The sequence below is a fragment of the Athene cunicularia genome, assembly GCF_003259725.1.
Source record: "Athene cunicularia isolate RWA chromosome 10 unlocalized genomic scaffold, athCun1 chr10_part1, whole genome shotgun sequence".
NCBI classification, from domain to species: domain Eukaryota; kingdom Metazoa; phylum Chordata; class Aves; order Strigiformes; family Strigidae; genus Athene; species Athene cunicularia.
The window spans coordinates 18,169,811-18,178,100 of record NW_020799112.1 but is presented as its reverse complement, the minus strand read 5'-3'; positions in this window follow the sequence as shown (position 1 = coordinate 18,178,100).

The window sequence follows — 8,290 nt, the reverse complement described above, 5'->3', positions numbered from 1 at the left end:
ACGCGGGATCGCGGGCGGCGGCCGCGTCCTCTCGGCCGCGACTCGAATCGGTGTCACTTGTCAGTGTTAGAAAGGCGCCCGGTAGCCGCGCCTGCGCTGGGAGCGCGCGTCCAGGGCCGCGAGGAGGGTGGAAACAAGACACGCAAAGCGCCGCAGCGCTCACGGAGATTTATATCGTTACGTGTGGGAACGAAGAAACCTTTGCAGCTATTCTGTTTGGGCACGTGAAATGCAAAATTATTTTTTTTACAATACCAGCTTCTTCATAACGGGCAAAGCAAGGATCGATCACCTATTTTAACTGTTTCTGAAATGATGTCGAAACATTGACTTAGCACGTATACCTTACTTTTTTCTTATATATATAAAAAAACGCATTTACAATCTATCTCGACATTTTGTGTTTTTAACAACTGAGGAGGAAAACGCAGTAGCTATGAAATTCAACGTCCTTGCACCTGGGAATGTAAGGTGGTGAGTTAATTTGGCAGATCCCGACAAGGACAGTAGGGTCATCACAGTAGGTCACCACTGGCTTGGTGGCTTTTGGGAAAGAAAGGGGAAATTTAAAAAAAGGTATGTCTGCGTTTTCAGAGTGCTGTCAAACCAGACGCTGTCCGCTGAAAAATACGGTGGATCGTTTTGCCATCTACTGGAGTTTTGCTGTAAATACAACAGCAATTTAAATTATGGAGCTGAAGGCTATTCATCATAGCTCCTGACTTGTCAGCATTTATGGAAGCGTGTGGCTAAAAGAGGAACAGAATATGTCACCACTCTGCATTTAGGTTTATAATTAGGACAAAACGGAGACCAAGCGAATGTGGCCCGTTTCGTGGAACAAGTTTTAGAGAACCTTAGGCAAGATGGAAGCAATTTCAGCGGGGTAAACTACGGTGGGAAAGGGCACAAGAAGACATAGTATACCGACCAGAAAGCAGCAAGTAGCTTTGCACAGAGGCTATAATTAAAAATAAAAACATACTGCTGACTTAGAAGAATGAAGCTATCACTTTTGTGCTTTTCTTGTCCCAAGGTGGGCAAAGAAAGGAAAGTGGGAGGAGCCCAGATTCCCTCCGATAGCTTAGGGACAGAGATGGAAAAAATCATGAGGGAAAAGGTGACACCATGGACACAAATAAATAGTTTTCGGAGCGTATTTTTTTCAGTCATGGAGTGATCTGGGTATTCGTGAGAGTTTCCATCATTGCTGTCTTTCTGCTCGTACCTTTCTGCGTTCGCTCACAGGTTAGTCTGTCAGCTGAGAGCCAACAGCCCTGACTGCTCTGCTTAAAGACAACCCTGTTTGTAAAGAGCGAACATATTGTTAGTAACACATTAGAGGAAGTTAACAAGGATGGAAGAGGGCTGAGGAAAAAAGAGGGAAAGGTATGCCAAGGAACTAAAAGGGGGGTGGCTGCCACAGACAGAGTCTGTAAGATAGCTTCAGGGATGAGAAATCAATCATAAGAAGAAGCAGCTATACAAGATAGAAAAAATGGGAAGGACCCATGAGGTGGGATGAGAAAGAAAGGTGAGAGAGAAAATGAGGGTAAAGAAACATAAAAATAATATGAAAGAAATCAGAAGTCTAAAGAAAAAGAAAAACAGAAAATGAGACAAAGGAAAGGAGAAATGCAACATGGATGCCCATGAGATCTGATCAGCTAAAAGCCAAATGCACTAATTTAAACACTTTTGAAAGTGAGAGCTAAGAAAATATTAAATAACGGATTTCCTTTTGAAATCAGGCTTTTCTGCATGTAGACAATGAGCTTCAGACCTTGTAATCTTCGTGCCAGCTTCCTTCTTAAAAAAAATCAGCCACTTTTTCTTTGGCATTGTCAGTAGGTGGATCATAGCCATTTTAAAATGTGATGTCATGGGATTGTATTCACCAGTCCAGATCAGAAATAATACACAATGCGTTTCCCAAAAGGAGCTACACATGAAAGTCACTAAAATGCCATCCTGTTGTTTGCTTTCTTAGCATGCTCAGTTTTTGCCTAGGAAATATAGCAGAAATTAATATAGAGAAAAATATTTATATAACACAAGCAGTGCAGATTGGCCCAAGAAGAACTTTTTGTTTGATCTCATGTAACAGAATGGCTACAAATCAAGGGCTGCAGACAAAAGTTCAACAGTATTATATTATATGGCTGTGAAGGTTGTCCTGATTGCTAGCCAGCGAAATAGAAGGTCAGGGAGTGTCTACACTTTTGAGCAACTCATTTTCAAGGTCTACATAATGTCCTGAGCAAGCCCATGGTGACCTGGTGCCTTTTTTTTTCCTGTGGAAATTCATGAAGGAAGTACTCTCCAAGTTTTGAGGTTCCTTTACCTGTCAGCAGGGAGAAAGAGGACAAAGTGGGTTTAAATATACTGAAGAGGAACCAGAGAGTGTCCTGATCAAACTGCAGGGATTTCTGAGATACTTGTGATGCCAGGGATGTCCCAGAGACGCAGGAATGCCTGCCCAGCGGCCCTGGCCTTCCCTGCCAGCGAAACGGGGCCAGTTCTGTGAGAGCCATCAAAAGGGTTTGGGTTACAAAGCATATTGTTTTCAATCATTTGTTCCTGAAATTATTTAAATTCTCCTCCCTTTCCTTCTTTTCCCCACATGAACTCAGCTTTGTGTACATTCTAGGGAGCTGTTTGTTGTTATGATCAGAGTTTTTGAGCTGGCACATATTTTTACAGTGATTAGCAATTGTTCTCATAAGCAGTTAGCATCCTTTCTCTGCTTCAGGAGGGAAGAGAATAATTCAGACGAAATCACAGATTTGTTTCTGATTAAACTTCCTGGTTGAGGCCATTTGATGACATCTTTTCCTTTCCATGCTCAATTAGAGTCTTAAAATCCCCTACATCTGATCCATGCATATTACCATTCCCATGACTGAATTATTAGTAGCATTAAAGTTACTCAAATATATACATTTTTAATAACAATTATTTCAAATAATAATAGTACAACAGCAAGAATAAAAATTATCTCCTTGGGCTTTTTATTGTGATTATTATTGTTATCTTCTCTCTGATTTGCTTTAACCTGTACTGTTGCCATGTGGGGTCTGCAAGTTCAGAGTCTTAGAGGTGAGGGACACTTGAAGGGCAGGGCTTATGTTTTTTTCTTATGTCTTGTAAAGTGCCTGTATAATGTTGATGAAAAAGCCAACATAAGAGCATTTGGTATTTTTTTCTCCACTATAAATTCAGCCGTAATCTAAACTGACCATAATAAGTATGCAACTTTCTCAGAGTTTTTTAAATTCATCATTGGTTGTGCTATCATTTTGTACAAGTAATTCTTGTATGTTGTACATTTTCAGCAGTGCTGGTTAGTTGTCCTGGAGTATTAAGGCTGTTAAGTATCTTGTGCCCTCAATTATATTGAGACACTTTTCTGATTTTTAGTGATAATAATTTCTATATTAACATATTGTAGTTATTGCTTGCAGTACACTGTGGCCATAAACATTCCTGCTAATCAAAATATTTCTGTGAAAATTTTCAGAATCCTAACTTAGAGATGCATACAACTGATACAAGCATCACATGGAAATTTTTAATCACTCCAACTGTGGAGGCAGCTCTTTCATTTTTCATTCTGCAAATTTTATGTATTTCAAAAATATACAGCAAATGGCAACAGCAACATTCTTCACATCTTTTATCTGAAAGTAATTACAAAACAAAACCAACTAATTAAGCCTTAGAAGATTCTACTCACCGCATACCTATTTTATGTATAATTTCAAATACTAACATGCCTGGCTCTGAAAAATCTTACAGTTTGCCATATTTTTTAAATTGTTAAAAATGTTCCATTACTGTATAGCTGGAGAAGCAAAGGAGGGGAAATTCTTTTATTAGGTATTACCAGCATATCCTTATGATTGAGCAGTGACTTATTTTGTGAGCTATTTACTTTTCAATCCCTGCTAAATGTATTGAGGCACGGCAGCATTTCAGCCAGCGCACACATTGCCTCCATTTCTACCAGGGCATTCAGCTAGCAGTTCAATTTCCACACGATTAACAAGATTCTTACTGACAAGCCACACTCTTGCCATTTACAGTTTAAGTTAAATAGTACAACTGACATACTCCCTTCTACTGTAATGCCTATTAATTTTACTCTGTTATGTCTCTTTCCCTCTTTAAGCTTATTTGTTGGTGAATAGACAGGCTGTAGCACAAAAAGCAGCTCCATTTTTGAGGTACCGATACTCAATTTTGTATGTGGAATGGAGACTATCATCATGAATTCCTCTTTTGCATCCTTCTTCGGTGCTGTGATTGCTGGCGAATACCCCCAAATCCTCAGCAGATCATTAGCCCGCAGCCTCCTGACCCCCAGTGCATATCGTATGAACTACATCATATTGCCCCTGGTGCTCCGTGCAGTCTGTGCTTTACAATACAGCACCATTTGTCAGGTGTTACACCCTCAACTAAGAAGAAATTCAGAAACAGAATAGGTTGGCTTTAAAGCTGTTAGAGGACTGCAGTTATGTCTGCTCTAAGCTGCTCCCTCAGCAAATTAACAAATCGACAAAAGTCCCAAACATGAAGCTTTTCATTCATCTTTTAATTCAGTTTTTAATCCATCTTTATCTGGACTGTTGCTTACTGACTTCTCTTCTCTTAAATACTCACTTGCAAATTCAGGAAGTACACTCTCAAGACTGTATCAGCTTACTTCAATAAAAACTGAATGACACGAGTTGTTTTGTACCAGGATGGTATTTTGTAGCTGGCATCATAATGCAATGAAGGCTCGCTGCTTGGCAGAGCCATATGTGAACACATGAGCAATGCTTCCATGAGCTTTAAATAGCGTCTCTTAATCCTTGCATTGATCTTCATGTGCTTGCTTAAGGTTCACCTACCTATATTTGTATAGATTAATGTCATTTCTTTGATTTAAAATAAAATCAGCTATGTCTCAACATAATGTTAAACCCTACAATTTGTCATGATTTAACAGGCGGTTATTAAAGATAAGAGCTGTTTCCCAGACTAAAAGTATACACAAAGACCTAATGGCCAGTTAGTCTCCTACTTTGAAGCTGACCATTAATAAATAAGCATTTTTATGTCCTCCACAGTATTCTTCTGCTGGCACACTTACAAATGCCTTCTCAGTCCTGACATCAAGACTGATTTGCTGCCATTTAGTAGAGAGACTGAAGAGAAACTTCTTCCATATTATAAATACTGATTTTTCATCCAGTAATGGTCTAATTGAACAGCTGACAAACACCAGCCCAAACATATCTCTTGGGTGTTGAGTACTGACAGCCAAGGGGCCACACACATGGATCTGGTTTGTGGCTGCAGTCGGGATTCCCAGTGAGGAATTTGCCATGTGGCATAAGGCTGATACTTGTGATCTGAGAGCTATATATAATAAATATAATTTAATATATAATATATATTAAATCTTGTAGTTTCTGACACAGGAATGTTACAGTGTGGTGAAGGATCATTGTTTCTGACACCGTGCTGCTGAAGGGACTCTTTCAGATGAAACATAAGATCAGAACTCTAGTAATCTTATGTTGTCAATAAATATGATTCTCTGACGATTTCCGCATGGATGGGAGTCTTTAATTCTCTGGTTTTCATTTGTCCGTTTTGCTTTCCTAAGCTTCACTGCAGTTTATGTAGGATCTACATGTTTTCCAATCTTATTCTGACAGCTAATATTGCTAAACAGTTAAATAGTCTATCATTTTCTACAAGTGATTGCATCCACATGCCTCATGATGACGTTACCATTTATAAAATTCAGGAAAAAGAAAGAAAGAATGATTTTGCAACATCAAGAAATGAATATAATTGAGTATGTGACAGGAAGTGGAGATGTTAGACTTATTCTGGTGACAGCAGCTTATCAACACCGCTTTCATGTAACACTTTGATTAGTAATTATGTTGTTAAAGACACCCTATTCCTACCTTCATTTTTATATTGCTGTTCTGGTACATGTAAACAGAGGGTGGTGTTACATACAGTTGAAGTCGAAGTTCTTTCCCCTTCCTCCCACACAAGAACACTTAGAGCTTTCAAGAAATGCATGTGTTAGTTCTTGAGGGCTCCTGCTTTTAAAATTAGGGTGTTGTTCCATCAGTAAGAGTTTGCTGTTTGACTTAATTTCTGACAAAGCCAAGTTTTAAACTTTTTGCCATTGGGAAAGTCAGTCAGTAGTTTTGGGCTGCACTAACTGAGCAAGTTTTTCCCTTTTTCTCTAGAATCGGTGTCTGCTATACAAATACAGTCAACAAGAATGCCGGGGATGTTATTTTCTCCATAAAGCCTGAAATAGAAGCCAGGATATTTTGGCACAGAGAAGGAAGGTTGGAATTAGAAGGATCTGTAGCTACTAGAAATAAAGATTTCTGATATGGAAAGCATGGCATAGCAGAATCACCGTGTTCAACACTACCATGGGTGGACTTGGGGACCTCCTCTGGCCAAGAGATGGAAAGGAATGATGGAGCTGGAAGGCTCACTAGTGCTTCTTTCACAGGGTGAGAGATGAAAAGGAAAGGAAAAAATCATGCCCCTTTGAACAAACACTTTAAACATCCCATTTCAGGGGTCTTTTCTGCTACCAGAAGCTCATGACTATTTTTTTATTCAAAAGTTGATAAATCTCAACACAACAGACTCAAGCAATGCACCCCGTAGAGGTGAGTTGCTATGTGCCTACCGCAGGATGTGCCCCTGACAGGGTCTACTCGGAAGCTGAAACAGGACTTAACAAGCCTCGGTGCAAATCAATGCTGGAATACGCTCCCAGAGCAGTAAGGAAGAAGTTTCCCATACAGCATTTGACTTTATGGACATGGGAACTAAGAAGTGAAGCTTGAGACATGAATCTTGAGACTGCACTGTGGCAGCTGCATACAAATAAGCAGCCTATACATTTGAAAGCTTGAGAAGTAAACCGGCTGTGCATTGAAAGGTAGGCATTTGGAGGTGATAAATTTAGCCCTGACTCATCCAATGGCAATTTTGACACTTGGGTGGACTAAATTACTTTTAGGAGTTGCATCATGTTTTTACCAGATAGTTTGATTGAGCATGGTTTAACCCATTCATACACCTATGGCCAGATTCTAGACCTTTCTCACTTGACATAACTATGCCAGAATTTGTTTGTATATAATATATAGGGCATAGATATGGTCTGGGTCAGCAAGTTCCTTTCTGTCAGAGGCAGTCATATGAATTAGTCTATTGCTTAAACTTAACAAATAACATCTTAAAACTGGACTTTTTTAAAAATTCATGTCTTATTGTAAAAAGACTTGGAAGACCCTTTACTGCTCATAGCTAAAAATCTGTTTCCAGAAACTAGTGAAAGTTTCTTCACAGCTTTGTCCTTCAAATTAAAGAGTTCTTTCCTCTCCCTGGTGTTAACTCCTCAAGTATTTATGGAGAGGACTCTATGCCAAGCTCTCCAGCCTCTCGCTGATGGACAGGTGCCTGTTTCCTCAGCCACCTTAGTGCAGTGCTCCTTTGTATCATTTCAAGATGAGTCAGAATTGTGCCCATGAACTGCAAACAGGTGCTTTTACAGTGGTGTTAATATTTCCTGATCTGTACCAGAATGAGAGCTTGTGGGGCATGCTAGAAATGCATTTGCTGTTTTTCCCTAAGCGACAGAGGATGATCATTGTCTCTTGCCAATGGCCTGAATTTAAATGCTCAGTCACTTCTAGGAATAGTGGTTTTCATTTGTTTGCCTGGCACACAAGACTCATTCCACCTTTGTTTGCACACTGACTGTTTAGTGTTGATACTCGTGCGTAAACAAAGTTTGAAGCCAGAAAAAAAATGCTGATGGATAAATTCATAACCCACCTAAATTCTGATGCAAAAAGAGATGCGTACTTTTTTTTTTTCCCACGGGTTTCTTAGAGAGACTCCTGCACTAATCAGATCAAGGGAACCTTTCTACCTACCACCCCCCATGAACACGGACCACTCCGCGCACAGGGCTGCAGTGCCATGAGACAATAATTAACTTGCGAAGCCTCTTTCACAGCACTTAGTTCGGCTCGCACGGCCCCCTTCGGCCCTTCACAGCGTCCCTTGGCCCTTCACAGCGTCCCTTGGCCCTTCACAGCCTCCCTTGGCCCTTCACAGCCCCCTTTGGCCCTTCACAGCCTCCCCTTCGGCCCTTCACGGCCCCCTTTGGCCCTTCACGGCCCCCTTCGGCCCTTCACAGCCTCCCTTGGCCCTTCACAGCGTCCCTTGGCCCTTCACAGCC